Source organism: Ambystoma mexicanum, chromosome 4q (genome assembly GCF_040938575.1).
Source record: "Ambystoma mexicanum isolate Mex_15411 chromosome 4q, UKY_AmexF1_1, whole genome shotgun sequence".
Lineage (NCBI taxonomy): Eukaryota > Metazoa > Chordata > Amphibia > Caudata > Ambystomatidae > Ambystoma > Ambystoma mexicanum.
Window position 1 is genome coordinate 527,238,995 of NC_090928.1, and position 17,500 is coordinate 527,256,494.

Here is a 17,500-nt window from a genome sequence, read left to right on the forward strand (position 1 = left end):
CCCTGAGATTAAGATTCTCATGCTCTACCTACTGAGCTAGCCGGGCTCCTTTGGATACCTATAGTTTTCTTCCCTATCCCTGCACTGCCGTTTTCCACAGATAGGATGCTGTGTAATCATAGGCTCTGGTGGAGTTTGGAAAGAAAATACACATCAGCCAGAGGCAGAAATAGTCTAAGAAAGTATCAAACACAATTACCAGTCAATATCAGAACGCATTGAAGAATATCAGGAAATAGCTGATTAAACCTGTGTGGAAAAAAGTCTTATTTGTGTTTTCTCCACTTTATTTTATAGTAAGATGATACATACTTTTTCTTTTACAGTGAATACATTAAGGTGGGGTATTGCCCCATTACACATCATCCAGACATGCATTCATATATTGCATGTTAACAATGAAAATATTGCAAATATTGTAAAGAGACTTTCAAATTCTATTTTTTTGGTCAAAAAGCATTAAAATTTTAGTTGTTTTCGCCCAACGTGGGGCTCGCACCCACGACCCTGAGATTAAGAGTCTCATGCTCTACCGACTGAGCTAGCCGGGCTCCTTTGGTTGCCTATAGTTTTCTTCCCTATCCCTGCACTGCCGTTTTCCACAGATAGGATGCTGTGTAATCATAGGCTCTGGTGGAGTTTGGAAAGAAAGAAAATACACATCAGCCAGAGGCAGAAATAGTCTAAGAAAGTATCAAACACAATTACCAGTCAATATCAGAACGCTTTGAAGAATATCAGGAAATAGCTGACTGAACCTGTGTGAAAAAAGTCTTATTTGTGTTTTCTCCACTTTATTTTATAATAAAATGATACATACTTTTTATTTTACAGTGAATACATTAAGGTATGGTATTGCCCCATTACACATAATCCAGACATGCATTCATATATTGCATGTTAACAATGAAAATATTGCAAATATTGTAAAGAGACTTTCAATTTCTATTTTTTTGGTCAAAAAGCACTACAATTTTAGTTGTTTTCGCCCAACCCACGACCCTGAGATTAAGAGTCTCATGCTCTACCGACTGAGCTAGCCGGGCTCCTTTGGATGCCTATAGTTTTCTTCCCTATCCCTGCACTGCCGTTTTCCACAGATTGGATGCTGTGTAATCATAGGCTCTGGTGGAGTTTGGAAAGAAAATACACATCAGCCAGAGGCAGAAATAGTCTAAGAAAGTATCAAACACAATTACCAGTCAATATCAGAACGCATTGAAGAATATCAGGAAATAGCCGATTAAACCTGTGTGGAAAAAAGTCTTATTTGTGTTTTCTCCACTTTATTTTATAGTAAGATGATACATACTTTTTCTTTTACAGTGAATACATTAAGGTGTGGTATTGCCCCATTACACATCATCCAGACATGCATTCATATATTGCATGTTAACAATGAAAATATTGCAAATATTGTAAAGAGACTTTCAATTTCTATTTTTTTGGTCAAAAAGCACTAAAATTTTAGTTGTTTTCGCCCAACGTGGGGCTCGAACCCACGACCCTGAGATTAAGAGTCTCATGCTCTACCGACTGAGCTAGCCGGGCTCCTTTGGATGCCTATAGTTTTCTTCCCTATCCCTGCACTGCCGTTTTCCACAGATAGGATGTATTTTTTTGGTCAAAAAGCAGTACAATTTTAGTTGTTTTCGCCCAACCTGGGGCTCAAACCCACGACCTTGAGATTAAGATTCTCATGCTCTACCTACTGAGCTAGCCGGCCTCCTTTGGATACCTATAGTTTTCTTCCCTATCCCTGCACTGCCGTTTTCCACAGATAGGATGCTGTGTAATCATAGGCTCTGGTGGAGTTTGGAAAGAAAATACACATCAGCCAGAGGCAGAAATAGTCTAAGAAAGTATCAAACACAATTACCAGTCAATATCAGAACGCATTGAAGAATATCAGGAAATAGCTGATTAAACCTGTGTGGAAAAAAGTCTTATTTGTGTTTTCTCCACTTTATTTTATAGTAAGATGATACATACTTTTTCTTTTACAGTGAATACATTAAGGTGTGGTATTGCCCCATTACACATCATCCAGACATGCATTCATATATTGCATGTTAACAATCAAAATATTGCAAATATTGTAAAGAGACTTTCAATTTCTATTTTTTTGGTCAAAAAGCATTAAAATTTTAGTTGTTTTCGCCCAACGTGGGGCTCGCACCCACGACCCTGAGATTAAGAGTCTCATGCTCTACCGACTGAGCTAGCCGGGCTCTTTTGGATGCCTATAGTTTTCTTCCCTATCCCTGCACTGCCGTTTTCCACAGATAGGATGCTGTGTAATCATAGGCTCTGGTGGAGTTTGGAAAGAAAATACACATCAGCCAGAGGCAGAAATAGTCTAAGAAAGTATCAAACACAATTACCAGTCAATATCAGAACGCATTGAAGAATATCAGGAAATAGCCGATTAAACCTGTGTGGAAAAAAGTCTTATTTGAGTTTTCTCCACTTTATTTTATAGTAAGATGATACATACTTTTTCTTTTACAGTGAATACATTAAGGTGTGGTATTGCCCCATTACACATCATCCAGACATGCATTCATATATTGCATGTTAACAATCAAAATATTACAAATATTGTAAAGAGACTTTCAATTTCTATTTTTTTGGTCAAAAAGCACTAAAATTTTAGTTGTTTTCGCCCAACGTGGGTTTCGCACCCACGACCCTGAGATTAAGAGTCTCATGCTCTACCGACTGAGCTAGCCGGGCTCCTTTGGATGCTTATAGTTTTCTTCCCTATCCCTGCACTGCCGCTTTCCACAGATAGGATGCTGTGTAATCATAGGCTCTGGTGGAGTTTGGAAAGAAAATACACATCAGCCAGAGGCAGAAATAGTCTAAGAAAGTATCAAACACAATTACCAGTCAATATCAGAACGCATTGAAGAATATCAGGAAATAGCCGATTAAACCTGTGTGGAAAAAAGTCTTATTTGTGTTTTCTCCACTTTATTTTATAGTAAGATGATGCATACTTTTTCTTTTACAGTGAATACATTAAGGTATGGTATTGCCCCATTACACATCATCCAGACATGCATTCATATATTGCATGTTAACAATGAAAATATTGCAAATATTGTAAAGAGACTTTCAATTTCTATTTTTTTGGTCAAAAAGCACTAAAATTTTAGTTGTTTTCGCCCAACGTGGGGCTCGAACCCACGACCCTGAGATTAAGAGTCTCATGCTCTACCGACTGAGCTAGCCGGGCTCCTTTGGATGCCTATAGTTTTCTTCCCTATCCCTGCACTGCCGTTTTCCACAGATAGGATGCTGTGTAATCATAGGCTCTGGTGGAGTTTGGAAAGAAAATACACATCAGCCAGAGGCAGAAATAGTCTAAGAAAGTATCAAACACAATTACCAGTCAATATCAGAACGCATTGAAGAATATCAGGAAATAGCCGATTAAACCTGTGTGGAAAAAAGTCTTATTTGTGTTTTCTCCACTTTATTTTATAGTAAGATGATACATACTTTTTCTTTTACAGTGAATACATTAAGGTGTGGTATTGCCCCATTACACATCATCCAGACATGCATTCATATATTGCATGTTAACAATGAAAATATTGCAAATATTGTAAAGAGACTTTCAATTTCTATTTTTTTGGTCAAAAAGCACGAAAATTTTAGTTGTTTTCGCCCAACGTTTTCTTTCCTATCCCTGCACTGCCGCTTTCCACAGATAGGATGTATTTTTTTGGTCAAAAAGCACTACAATTTTAGTTGTTTTCGCCCAACGTGGGGCTTGAACCCACGACCCTGAGATTAAGAGTCTCATGCTCTACTGACTGAGCTAGCCGGGCTCCTTTGGATGCCTATAGTTTTCTTCCCTATCCCTGCACTGCCGTTTTCCACAGATAGGATGTATTTTTTTGGTCAAAAAGCACTACAATTTTAGTTGTTTTCGCCCAACGTGGGGCTCGAACCCACGACCCTGAGATTAAGAGTCTCATGCTCTACCGACTGAGCTAGCCGGGCTCCTTTTGATGCCTATAGTTTTCTTCCCTATCCCTGCACTGCCGTTTTCCACAGATAGGATGTATTTTTTTGGTCAAAAAGCAGTACAATTTTAGTTGTTTTCGCCCAACGTGGGGCTCAAACCCACGACCCTGAGATTAAGATTCTCATGCTCTACCTACTGAGCTAGCCGGGCTCCTTTGGATACCTATAGTTTTCTTCCCTATCCCTGCACTGCCGTTTTCCACAGATAGGATGCTGTGTAATCATAGGCTCTGGTGGAGTTTGGAAAGAAAATACACATCAGCCAGAGGCAGAAATAGTCTAAGAAAGTATCAAACACAATTACCAGTCAATATCAGAACGCATTGAAGAATATCAGGAAATAGCTGATTAAACCTGTGTGGAAAAAAGTCTTATTTGTGTTTTCTCCACTTTATTTTATAGTAAGATGATACATACTTTTTCTTTTACAGTGAATACATTAAGGTGTGGTATTGCCCCATTACACATCATCCAGACATGCATTCATATATTGCATGTTAACAATCAAAATATTGCAAATATTGTAAAGAGACTTTCAATTTCTATTTTTTTGGTCAAAAAGCATTAAAATTTTAGTTGTTTTCGCCCAACGTGGGGCTCGCACCCACGACCCTGAGATTAAGAGTCTCATGCTCTACCGACTGAGCTAGCCGGGCTCCTTTGGATGCCTATAGTTTTCTTCCCTATCCCTGCACTGCCGTTTTCCACAGATAGGATGCTGTGTAATCATAGGCTCTGGTGGAGTTTGGAAAGAAAGAAAATACACATCAGCCAGAGGCAGAAATAGTCTAAGAAAGTATCAAACACAATTACCAGTCAATATCAGAACGCTTTGAAGAATATCAGGAAATAGCTGACTGAACCTGTGTGAAAAAAAGTCTTATTTGTGTTTTCTCCACTTTATTTTATAATAAAATGATACATACTTTTTATTTTACAGTGAATACATTAAGGTATGGTATTGCCCCATTACACATCATCCAGACATGCATTCATATATTGCATGTTAACAATGAAAATATTGCAAATATTGTAAAGAGACTTTCAATTTCTATTTTTTTGGTCAAAAAGCACTACAATTTTAGTTGTTTTCGCCCAACCCACGACCCTGAGATTAAGAGTCTCATGCTCTACCGACTGAGCTAGCCGGGCTCCTTTGGATCCCTATAGTTTTCTTCCCTATCCCTGCACTGCCGTTTTCCACAGATTGGATGCTGTGTAATCATAGGCTCTGGTGGAGTTTGGAAAGAAAATACACATCAGCCAGAGGCAGAAATAGTCTAAGAAAGTATCAAACACAATTACCAGTCAATATCAGAACGCATTGAAGAATATCAGGAAATAGCCGATTAAACCTGTGTGGAAAAAAGTCTTATTTGTGTTTTCTCCACTTTATTTTATAGTAAGATGATACATACTTTTTCTTTTACAGTGAATACATTAAGGTGTGGTATTGCCCCATTACACATCATCCAGACATGCATTCATATATTGCATGTTAACAATGAGAATATTGCAAATATTGTAAAGAGACTTTCAATTTCTATTTTTTTGGTCAAAAAGCACTAAAATTTTAGTTGTTTTCGCCCAACGTGGGGCTCGAACCCACGACCCTGAGATTAAGAGTCTCATGCTCTACCGACTGAGCTAGCCGGGCTCCTTTGGATGCCTATAGTTTTCTTCCCTATCCCTGCATTGCCGTTTTCCACAGATAGGATGTATTTTTTTGGTCAAAAAGCACTAAAATTTTAGTTGTTTTCGCCCAACGTTTTCTTCCCTATCCCTGCACTGCTGCTTTCCACAGATAGGATGTATTTTTTTGGTCAAAAAGCACTACAATTTTAGCTGTTTTCACCCAACGTGGGGCTCGAACCCACGACCCTGAGATTAAGAGTCTCATGCTCTACCGACTGAGCTAGCCGGGCTCCTTTGGATGCCTATAGTTTTCTTCCATATCCCTGCACTGCCGTTTTCCACAGATAGGATGTATTTTTTTGGTCAAAAAGCACTACAATTTTAGTTGTTTTCGCCCAACGTGGGGCTCGAACCCACGACCCTGAGATTAAGAGTCTCATGCTCTACCGACTGAGCTAGCCGGGCTCCTTTGGATGCTTATAGTTTTCTTCCCTATCCCTGCACTGCCGTTTTCCACAGATAGGATGCTGTGTAATCATAGGCTCTGGTGGAGTTTGGAAAGAAAATACACATCAGCCAGAGGCAGAAATAGTCTAAGAAAGTATCAAACACAATTACCAGTCAATATCAGAACGCATTGAAGAATATCAGGAAATAGCCGATTAAACCTGTGTGGAAAAAAGTCTTATTTGAGTTTTCTCCACTTTATTTTATAGTAAGATGATACATACTTTTTCTTTTACAGTGAATACATTAAGGTGTGGTATTGCCCATTACACATCATCCAGACATGCATTCATATATTGCATGTTAACAATCAAAATATTACAAATATTGTAAAGAGACTTTCAATTTCTATTTTTTTGGTCAAAAAGCACTAAAATTTTAGTTGTTTTCGCCCAACGTGGGTTTCGCACCCACGACCCTGAGATTAAGAGTCTCATGCTCTACCGACTGAGCTAGCCGGGCTCCTTTGGATGCCTATAGTTTTCTTTCCTATCCCTGCACTGCCGTTTTCCACAGATAGGATGCTGTGTAATCATAGGCTCTGGTGGAGTTTGGAAAGAAAATACACATCAGCCAGAGGCAGAAATAGTCTAAGAAAGTATCAAACACAATTACCAGTCAATATCAGAACGCATTGAAGAATATCAGGAAATAGCTGATTAAACCTGTGTGGAAAAAAGTCTTATTTGTGTTTTCTCCACTTTATTTTATAGTAAGATGATACATACTTTTTCTTTTACAGTGAATACATTAAGGTGTGGTATTGCCCCATTACACATCATCCAGACATGCATTCATATATTGCATGTTAACAATCAAAATATTGCAAATATTGTAAAGAGACTTTCAATTTCTATTTTTTTGGTCAAAAAGCATTAAAATTTTAGTTGTTTTCGCCCAACGTGGGGCTCGCACCCACGACCCTGAGATTAAGAGTCTCATGCTCTACCGACTGAGCTAGCCGGGCTCCTTTGAATGCCTATAGTTTTCTTCCCTATCCCTGCACTGCCGTTTTCCACAGATAGGATGCTGTGTAATCATAGGCTCTGGTGGAGTTTGGAAAGAAAATACACATCAGCCAGAGGCAGAAATAGTCTAAGAAAGTATCAAACACAATTACCAGTCAATATCAGAACGCATTGAAGAATATCAGGAAATAGCCGATTAAACCTGTGTGGAAAAAAGTCTTATTTGTGTTTTCTCCACTTTATTTTATAGTAAGATGATACATACTTTTTCTTTTACAGTGAATACATTAAGGTGTGGTATTGCCCCATTACACATCATCCAGACATGCATTCATATATTGCATGTTAACAATCAAAATATTGCAAATATTGTAAAGAGACTTTCAATTTCTATTTTTTTGGTCAAAAAGCACTAAAATTTTAGTTGTTTTCGCCCAACGTGGGTTTCGCACCCACGACCCTGAGATTAAGAGTCTCATGCTCTACCGACTGAGCTAGCCGGGCTCCTTTGGATGCCTATAGTTTTCTTCCCTATCCCTGCACTGCCGCTTTCCACAGATAGGATGCTGTGTAATCATAGGCTCTGGTGGAGTTTGGAAAGAAAATACACATCAGCCAGAGGCAGAAATAGTCTAAGAAAGTATCAAACACAATTACCAGTCAATATCAGAACGCATTGAAGAATATCAGGAAATAGCCGATTAAACCTGTGTGGAAAAAAGTCTTATTTGTGTTTTCTCCACTTTATTTTATAGTAAGATGATGCATACTTTTTCTTTTACAGTGAATACATTAAGGTATGGTATTGCCCCATTACACATCATCCAGACATGCATTCATATATTGCATGTTAACAATGAAAATATTGCAAATATTGTAAAGAGACTTTCAATTTCTATTTTTTTGGTCAAAAAGCACTAAAATTTTAGTTGTTTTCGCCCAACGTGGGGCTCGAACCCACGACCCTGAGATTAAGAGTCTCATGCACTACCGACTGAGCTAGCCGGGCTCCTTTGGATGCCTATAGTTTTCTTCCCTATCCCTGCACTGCCGTTTTCCACAGATAGGATGCTGTGTAATCATAGGCTCTGGTGGAGTTTGGAAAGAAAATACACATCAGCCAGAGGCAGAAATAGTCTAAGAAAGTATCAAACACAATTACCAGTCAATATCTGAACGCATTGAAGAATATCAGGAAATAGCCGATTAAACATGTGTGGAAAAAAGTCTTATTTGTGTTTTCTCCACTTTATTTTATAGTAAGATGATACATACTTTTTCTTTTACAGTGAATACATTAAGGTGTGGTATTGCCCCATTACACATCATCCAGACATGCATTCATATATTGCATGTTAACAATGAAAATATTGCAAATATTGTAAAGAGACTTTCAATTTCTATTTTTTTGGTCAAAAAGCACGAAAATTTTAGTTGTTTTCGCCCAACGTTTTCTTCCCTATCCCTGCACTGCCGCTTTCCACAGATAGGATGTATTTTTTTGGTCAAAAAGCACTACAATTTTAGTTGTTTTCGCCCAACGTGGGGCTCGAACCCACGACCCTGAGATTAAGAGTCTCATGCTCTACTGACTGAGCTAGCCGGGCTCCTTTGGATGCCTATAGTTTTCTTCCCTATCCCTGCACTGCCGTTTTCCACAGATAGGATGTATTTTTTTGGTCAAAAAGCACTACAATTTTAGTTGTTTTCGCCCAACGTGGGGCTCGAACCCACGACCCTGAGATTAAGAGTCTCATGCTCTACCGACTGAGCTAGCCGGGCTCTTTTTGATGCCTATAGTTTTCTTCCCTATCCCTGCACTGCCGTTTTCCACAGATAGGATGTATTTTTTTGGTCAAAAAGCAGTACAATTTTAGTTGTTTTCGCCCAACGTGGGGCTCAAACCCACGACCCTGAGATTAAGATTCTCATGCTCTACCTACTGAGCTAGCCGGGCTCCTTTGGATACCTATAGTTTTCTTCCCTATCCCTGCACTGCCGTTTTCCACAGATAGGATGCTGTGTAATCATAGGCTCTGGTGGAGTTTGGAAAGAAAATACACATCAGCCAGAGGCAGAAATAGTCTAAGAAAGTATCAAACACAATTACCAGTCAATATCAGAACGCATTGAAGAATATCAGGAAATAGCTGATTAAACCTGTGTGGAAAAAAGTCTTATTTGTGTTTTCTCCACTTTATTTTATAGTAAGATGATACATACTTTTTCTTTTACAGTGAATACATTAAGGTGTGGTATTGCCCCATTACACATCATCCAGACATGCATTCATATATTGCATGTTAACAATCAAAATATTGCAAATATTGTAAAGAGACTTTCAAATTCTATTTTTTTGGTCAAAAAGCATTAAAATTTTAGTTGTTTTCGCCCAACGTGGGGCTCGCACCCACGACCCTGAGATTAAGAGTCTCATGCTCTACCGACTGAGCTAGCCGGGCTCCTTTGGTTGCCTATAGTTTTCTTCCCTATCCCTGCACTGCCGTTTTCCACAGATAGGATGCTGTGTAATCATAGGCTCTGGTGGAGTTTGGAAAGAAAGAAAATACACATCAGCCAGAGGCAGAAATAGTCTAAGAAAGTATCAAACACAATTACCAGTCAATATCAGAACGCTTTGAAGAATATCAGGAAATAGCTGACTGAACCTGTGTGAAAAAAGTCTTATTTGTGTTTTCTCCACTTTATTTTATAATAAAATGATACATACTTTTTATTTTACAGTGAATACATTAAGGTATGGTATTGCCCCATTACACATAATCCAGACATGCATTCATATATTGCATGTTAACAATGAAAATATTGCAAATATTGTAAAGAGACTTTCAATTTCTATTTTTTTGGTCAAAAAGCACTACAATTTTAGTTGTTTTCGCCCAACCCACGACCCTGAGATTAAGAGTCTCATGCTCTACCGACTGAGCTAGCCGGGCTCCTTTGGATGCCTATAGTTTTCTTCCCTATCCCTGCACTGCCGTTTTCCACAGATTGGATGCTGTGTAATCATAGGCTCTGGTGGAGTTTGGAAAGAAAATACACATCAGCCAGAGGCAGAAATAGTCTAAGAAAGTATCAAACACAATTACCAGTCAATATCAGAACGCATTGAAGAATATCAGGAAATAGCCGATTAAACCTGTGTGGAAAAAAGTCTTATTTGTGTTTTCTCCACTTTATTTTATAGTAAGATGATACATACTTTTTCTTTTACAGTGAATACATTAAGGTGTGGTATTGCCCCATTACACATCATCCAGACATGCATTCATATATTGCATGTTAACAATGAAAATATTGCAAATATTGTAAAGAGACTTTCAATTTCTATTTTTTTGGTCAAAAAGCACTAAAATTTTAGTTGTTTTCGCCCAACGTGGGGCTCGAACCCACGACCCTGAGATTAAGAGTCTCATGCTCTACCGACTGAGCTAGCCGGGCTCCTTTTGATGCCTATAGTTTTCTTCCCTATCCCTGCACTGCCGTTTTCCACAGATAGGATGTATTTTTTTGGTCAAAAAGCAGTACAATTTTAGTTGTTTTCGCCCAACCTGGGGCTCAAACCCACGACCTTGAGATTAAGATTCTCATGCTCTACCTACTGAGCTAGCCGGCCTCCTTTGGATACCTATAGTTTTCTTCCCTATCCCTGCACTGCCGTTTTCCACAGATAGGATGCTGTGTAATCATAGGCTCTGGTGGAGTTTGGAAAGAAAATACACATCAGCCAGAGGCAGAAATAGTCTAAGAAAGTATCAAACACAATTACCAGTCAATATCAGAACGCATTGAAGAATATCAGGAAATAGCTGATTAAACCTGTGTGGAAAAAAGTCTTATTTGTGTTTTCTCCACTTTATTTTATAGTAAGATGATACATACTTTTTCTTTTACAGTGAATACATTAAGGTGTGGTATTGCCCCATTACACATCATCCAGACATGCATTCATATATTGCATGTTAACAATCAAAATATTGCAAATATTGTAAAGAGACTTTCAATTTCTATTTTTTTGGTCAAAAAGCATTAAAATTTTAGTTGTTTTCGCCCAACGTGGGGCTCGCACCCACGACCCTGAGATTAAGAGTCTCATGCTTTACCGACTGAGCTAGCCGGGCTCCTTTGGATGCCTATAGTTTTCTTCCCTATCCCTGCACTGCCAGTTTCCACAGATAGGATGCTGTGTAATCATAGGCTCTGGTGGAGTTTGGAAAGAAAATACACATCAGCCAGAGGCAGAAATAGTCTAAGAAAGTATCAAACACAATTACCAGTCAATATCAGAACGCATTGAAGAATATCAGGAAATAGCCGATTAAACCTGTGTGGAAAAAAGTCTTATTTGAGTTTTCTCCACTTTATTTTATAGTAAGATGATACATACTTTTTCTTTTACAGTGAATACATTAAGGTGTGGTATTGCCCCATTACACATCATCCAGACATGCATTCATATATTGCATGTTAACAATCAAAATATTACAAATATTGTAAAGAGACTTTCAATTTCTATTTTTTTGGTCAAAAAGCACTAAAATTTTAGTTGTTTTCGCCCAACGTGGGTTTCGCACCCACGACCCTGAGATTAAGAGTCTCATGCTCTACCGACTGAGCTAGCCGGGCTCCTTTGGATGCTTATAGTTTTCTTCCCTATCCCTGCACTGCCGCTTTCCACAGATAGGATGCTGTGTAATCATAGGCTCTGGTGGAGTTTGGAAAGAAAATACACATCAGCCAGAGGCAGAAATAGTCTAAGAAAGTATCAAACACAATTACCAGTCAATATCAGAACGCATTGAAGAATATCAGGAAATAGCCGATTAAACCTGTGTGGAAAAAAGTCTTATTTGTGTTTTCTCCACTTTATTTTATAGTAAGATGATGCATACTTTTTCTTTTACAGTGAATACATTAAGGTATGGTATTGCCCATTACACATCATCCAGACATGCATTCATATATTGCATGTTAACAATGAAAATATTGCAAATATTGTAAAGAGACTTTCAATTTCTATTTTTTTGGTCAAAAAGCACTAAAATTTTAGTTGTTTTCGCCCAACGTGGGGCTCGAACCCACGACCCTGAGATTAAGAGTCTCATGCTCTACCGACTGAGCTAGCCGGGCTCCTTTGGATGCCTATAGTTTTCTTCCCTATCCCTGCACTGCCGTTTTCCACAGATAGGATGCTGTGTAATCATAGGCTCTGGTGGAGTTTGGAAAGAAAATACACATCAGCCAGAGGCAGAAATAGTCTAAGAAAGTATCAAACACAATTACCAGTCAATATCAGAACGCATTGAAGAATATCAGGAAATAGCCGATTAAACCTGTGTGGAAAAAAGTCTTATTTGTGTTTTCTCCACTTTATTTTATAGTAAGATGATACATACTTTTTCTTTTACAGTGAATACATTAAGGTGTGGTATTGCCCCATTACACATCATCCAGACATGCATTCATATATTGCATGTTAACAATGAAAATATTGCAAATATTGTAAAGAGACTTTCAATTTCTATTTTTTTGGTCAAAAAGCACGAAAATTTTAGTTGTTTTCGCCCAACGTTTTCTTTCCTATCCCTGCACTGCCGCTTTCCACAGATAGGATGTATTTTTTTGGTCAAAAAGCACTACAATTTTAGTTGTTTTCGCCCAACGTGGGGCTCGAACCCACGACCCTGAGATTAAGAGTCTCATGCTCTACTGACTGAGCTAGCCGGGCTCCTTTGGATGCCTATAGTTTTCTTCCCTATCCCTGCACTGCCGTTTTCCACAGATAGGATGTATTTTTTTGGTCAAAAAGCACTACAATTTTAGTTGTTTTCGCCCAACGTGGGGCTCGAACCCACGACCCTGAGATTAAGAGTCTCATGCTCTACCGACTGAGCTAGCCGGGCTCCTTTTGATGCCTATAGTTTTCTTCCCTATCCCTGCACTGCCGTTTTCCACAGATAGGATGTATTTTTTTGGTCAAAAAGCAGTACAATTTTAGTTGTTTTCGCCCAACGTGGGGCTCAAACCCACGACCCTGAGATTAAGATTCTCATGCTCTACCTACTGAGCTAGCCGGGCTCCTTTGGATACCTATAGTTTTCTTCCCTATCCCTGCACTGCCGTTTTCCACAGATAGGATGCTGTGTAATCATAGGCTCTGGTGGAGTTTGGAAAGAAAATACACATCAGCCAGAGGCAGAAATAGTCTAAGAAAGTATCAAACACAATTACCAGTCAATATCAGAACGCATTGAAGAATATCAGGAAATAGCTGATTAAACCTGTGTGGAAAAAAGTCTTATTTGTGTTTTCTCCACTTTATTTTATAGTAAGATGATACATACTTTTTCTTTTACAGTGAATACATTAAGGTGTGGTATTGCCCCATTACACATCATCCAGACATGCATTCATATATTGCATGTTAACAATCAAAATATTGCAAATATTGTAAAGAGACTTTCAATTTCTATTTTTTTGGTCAAAAAGCATTAAAATTTTAGTTGTTTTCACCCAACGTGGGGCTCGCACCCACGACCCTGAGATTAAGAGTCTCATGCTCTACCGACTGAGCTAGCCGGGCTCCTTTGGATGCCTATAGTTTTCTTCCCTATCCCTGCACTGCCGTTTTCCACAGATAGGATGCTGTGTAATCATAGGCTCTGGTGGAGTTTGGAAAGAAAGAAAATACACATCAGCCAGAGGCAGAAATAGTCTAAGAAAGTATCAAACACAATTACCAGTCAATATCAGAACGCTTTGAAGAATATCAGGAAATAGCTGACTGAACCTGTGTGAAAAAAAGTCTTATTTGTGTTTTCTCCACTTTATTTTATAATAAAATGATACATACTTTTTATTTTACAGTGAATACATTAAGGTATGGTATTGCCCCATTACACATCATCCAGACATGCATTCATATATTGCATGTTAACAATGAAAATATTGCAAATATTGTAAAGAGACTTTCAATTTCTATTTTTTTGGTCAAAAAGCACTACAATTTTAGTTGTTTTCGCCCAACCCACGACCCTGAGATTAAGAGTCTCATGCTCTACCGACTGAGCTAGCCGGGCTCCTTTGGATGCCTATAGTTTTCTTCCCTATCCCTGCACTGCCGTTTTCCACAGATTGGATGCTGTGTAATCATAGGCTCTGGTGGAGTTTGGAAAGAAAATACACATCAGCCAGAGGCAGAAATAGTCTAAGAAAGTATCAAACACAATTACCAGTCAATATCAGAACGCATTGAAGAATATCAGGAAATAGCCGATTAAACCTGTGTGGAAAAAAGTCTTATTTGTGTTTTCTCCACTTTATTTTATAGTAAGATGATACATACTTTTTCTTTTACAGTGAATACATTAAGGTGTGGTATTGCCCCATTACACATCATCCAGACATGCATTCATATATTGCATGTTAACAATGAAAATATTGCAAATATTGTAAAGAGACTTTCAATTTCTATTTTTTTGGTCAAAAAGCACGAAAATTTTAGTTGTTTTCGCCCAACGTTTTCTTTCCTATCCCTGCACTGCCGCTTTCCACAGATAGGATGTATTTTTTTGGTCAAAAAGCACTACAATTTTAGTTGTTTTCGCCCAACGTGGGGCTCGAACCCACGACCCTGAGATTAAGAGTCTCATGCTCTACTGACTGAGCTAGCCGGGCTCCTTTGGATGCCTATAGTTTTCTTCCCTATCCCTGCACTGCCGTTTTCCACAGATAGGATGTATTTTTTTGGTCAAAAAGCACTACAATTTTAGTTGTTTTCGCCCAACGTGGGGCTCGAACCCACGACCCTGAGATTAAGAGTCTCATGCTCTACCGACTGAGCTAGCCGGGCTCCTTTTGATGCCTATAGTTTTCTTCCCTATCCCTGCACTGCCGTTTTCCACAGATAGGATGTATTTTTTTGGTCAAAAAGCAGTACAATTTTAGTTGTTTTCGCCCAACGTGGGGCTCAAACCCACGACCCTGAGATTAAGATTCTCATGCTCTACCTACTGAGCTAGCCGGGCTCCTTTGGATACCTATAGTTTTCTTCCCTATCCCTGCACTGCCGTTTTCCACAGATAGGATGCTGTGTAATCATAGGCTCTGGTGGAGTTTGGAAAGAAAATACACATCAGCCAGAGGCAGAAATAGTCTAAGAAAGTATCAAACACAATTACCAGTCAATATCAGAACGCATTGAAGAATATCAGGAAATAGCTGATTAAACCTGTGTGGAAAAAAGTCTTATTTGTGTTTTCTCCACTTTATTTTATAGTAAGATGATACATACTTTTTCTTTTACAGTGAATACATTAAGGTGTGGTATTGCCCCATTACACATCATCCAGACATGCATTCATATATTGCATGTTAACAATCAAAATATTGCAAATATTGTAAAGAGACTTTCAATTTCTATTTTTTTGGTCAAAAAGCATTAAAATTTTAGTTGTTTTCACCCAACGTGGGGCTCGCACCCACGACCCTGAGATTAAGAGTCTCATGCTCTACCGACTGAGCTAGCCGGGCTCCTTTGGATGCCTATAGTTTTCTTCCCTATCCCTGCACTGCCGTTTTCCACAGATAGGATGCTGTGTAATCATAGGCTCTGGTGGAGTTTGGAAAGAAAGAAAATACACATCAGCCAGAGGCAGAAATAGTCTAAGAAAGTATCAAACACAATTACCAGTCAATATCAGAACGCTTTGAAGAATATCAGGAAATAGCTGACTGAACCTGTGTGAAAAAAAGTCTTATTTGTGTTTTCTCCACTTTATTTTATAATAAAATGATACATACTTTTTATTTTACAGTGAATACATTAAGGTATGGTATTGCCCCATTACACATCATCCAGACATGCATTCATATATTGCATGTTAACAATGAAAATATTGCAAATATTGTAAAGAGACTTTCAATTTCTATTTTTTTGGTCAAAAAGCACTACAATTTTAGTTGTTTTCGCCCAACCCACGACCCTGAGATTAAGAGTCTCATGCTCTACCGACTGAGCTAGCCGGGCTCCTTTGGATGCCTATAGTTTTCTTCCCTATCCCTGCACTGCCGTTTTCCACAGATTGGATGCTGTGTAATCATAGGCTCTGGTGGAGTTTGGAAAGAAAATACACATCAGCCAGAGGCAGAAATAGTCTAAGAAAGTATCAAACACAATTACCAGTCAATATCAGAACGCATTGAAGAATATCAGGAAATAGCCGATTAAACCTGTGTGGAAAAAAGTCTTATTTGTGTTTTCTCCACTTTATTTTATAGTAAGATGATACATACTTTTTCTTTTACAGTGAATACATTAAGGTGTGGTATTGCCCCATTACACATCATCCAGACATGCATTCATATATTGCATGTTAACAATGAAAATATTGCAAATATTGTAAAGAGACTTTCAATTTCTATTTTTTTGGTCAAAAAGCACTAAAATTTTAGTTGTTTTCGCCCAACGTGGGGCTCGAACCCACGACCCTGAGATTAAGAGTCTCATGCTCTACCGACTGAGCTAGCCGGGCTCCTTTGGATGCCTATAGTTTTCTTCCCTATCCCTGCATTGCCGTTTTCCACAGATAGGATGTATTTTTTTGGTCAAAAAGCACTAAAATTTTAGTTGTTTTCGCCCAACGTTTTCTTCCCTATCCCTGCACTGCTGCTTTCCACAGATAGGATGTATTTTTTTGGTCAAAAAGCACTACAATTTTAGCTGTTTTCACCCAACGTGGGGCTCGAACCCACGACCCTGAGATTAAGAGTCTCATGCTCTACCGACTGAGCTAGCCGGGCTCCTTTGGATGCCTATAGTTTTCTTCCATATCCCTGCACTGCCGTTTTCCACAGATAGGATGTATTTTTTTGGTCAAAAAGCACTACAATTTTAGTTGTTTTCGCCCAACGTGGGGCTCGAACCCACGACCCTGAGATTAAGAGTCTCATGCTCTACCGACTGAGCTAGCCGGGCTCCTTTGGATGCCTATAGTTTTCTTCCCTATCCCTGCACTGCCGTTTTCCACAGATAGGATGCTGTGTAATCATAGGCTCTGGTGGAGTTTGGAAAGAAAATACACATCAGCCAGAGGCAGAAATAGTCTAAGAAAGTATCAAACACAATTACCAGTCAATATCAGAACGCATTGAAGAATATCAGGAAATAGCCGATTAAACCTGTGTGGAAAAAAGTCTTATTTGAGTTTTCTCCACTTTATTTTATAGTAAGATGATACATACTTTTTCTTTTACAGTGAATACATTAAGGTGTGGTATTGCCCCATTACACATCATCCAGACATGCATTCATATATTGCATGTTAACAATC

General features: G+C 38.7%; 12 non-coding genes across 12 annotated transcripts; all 12 read right to left on the reverse strand.

The window, feature by feature from the left end:
* Window positions 1-1,478: 1,478 nt before the first annotated feature.
* TRNAK-CUU (transfer RNA lysine (anticodon CUU)) lies at window positions 1,479-1,551 on the reverse strand. The gene has a single exon. It is a non-coding gene; the product is annotated as a tRNA-Lys (tRNA).
* A 1,617-nt stretch (window positions 1,552-3,168) lies between these two features.
* Window positions 3,169-3,241, reverse strand: TRNAK-CUU (transfer RNA lysine (anticodon CUU)). Its single transcript has one exon. It is a non-coding gene; the product is annotated as a tRNA-Lys (tRNA).
* A 700-nt stretch (window positions 3,242-3,941) lies between these two features.
* On the reverse strand, window positions 3,942-4,014 carry TRNAK-CUU (transfer RNA lysine (anticodon CUU)). The gene has a single exon. It is a non-coding gene; the product is annotated as a tRNA-Lys (tRNA).
* A 1,608-nt stretch (window positions 4,015-5,622) lies between these two features.
* TRNAK-CUU (transfer RNA lysine (anticodon CUU)) lies at window positions 5,623-5,695 on the reverse strand. The gene has a single exon. It is a non-coding gene; the product is annotated as a tRNA-Lys (tRNA).
* A 370-nt stretch (window positions 5,696-6,065) lies between these two features.
* Window positions 6,066-6,138, reverse strand: TRNAK-CUU (transfer RNA lysine (anticodon CUU)). The gene has a single exon. It is a non-coding gene; the product is annotated as a tRNA-Lys (tRNA).
* Window positions 6,139-8,857: 2,719 nt separating this feature from the next.
* Window positions 8,858-8,930, reverse strand: TRNAK-CUU (transfer RNA lysine (anticodon CUU)). The gene has a single exon. It is a non-coding gene; the product is annotated as a tRNA-Lys (tRNA).
* A 1,607-nt stretch (window positions 8,931-10,537) lies between these two features.
* TRNAK-CUU (transfer RNA lysine (anticodon CUU)) lies at window positions 10,538-10,610 on the reverse strand. The gene has a single exon. It is a non-coding gene; the product is annotated as a tRNA-Lys (tRNA).
* Window positions 10,611-12,226: 1,616 nt separating this feature from the next.
* On the reverse strand, window positions 12,227-12,299 carry TRNAK-CUU (transfer RNA lysine (anticodon CUU)). The gene has a single exon. It is a non-coding gene; the product is annotated as a tRNA-Lys (tRNA).
* Window positions 12,300-12,999: 700 nt separating this feature from the next.
* On the reverse strand, window positions 13,000-13,072 carry TRNAK-CUU (transfer RNA lysine (anticodon CUU)). Its single transcript has one exon. It is a non-coding gene; the product is annotated as a tRNA-Lys (tRNA).
* Window positions 13,073-14,948: 1,876 nt separating this feature from the next.
* On the reverse strand, window positions 14,949-15,021 carry TRNAK-CUU (transfer RNA lysine (anticodon CUU)). The gene has a single exon. It is a non-coding gene; the product is annotated as a tRNA-Lys (tRNA).
* Window positions 15,022-16,629: 1,608 nt separating this feature from the next.
* TRNAK-CUU (transfer RNA lysine (anticodon CUU)) lies at window positions 16,630-16,702 on the reverse strand. The gene has a single exon. It is a non-coding gene; the product is annotated as a tRNA-Lys (tRNA).
* Window positions 16,703-17,072: 370 nt separating this feature from the next.
* Window positions 17,073-17,145, reverse strand: TRNAK-CUU (transfer RNA lysine (anticodon CUU)). Its single transcript has one exon. It is a non-coding gene; the product is annotated as a tRNA-Lys (tRNA).
* Window positions 17,146-17,500: the final 355 nt, after the last annotated feature.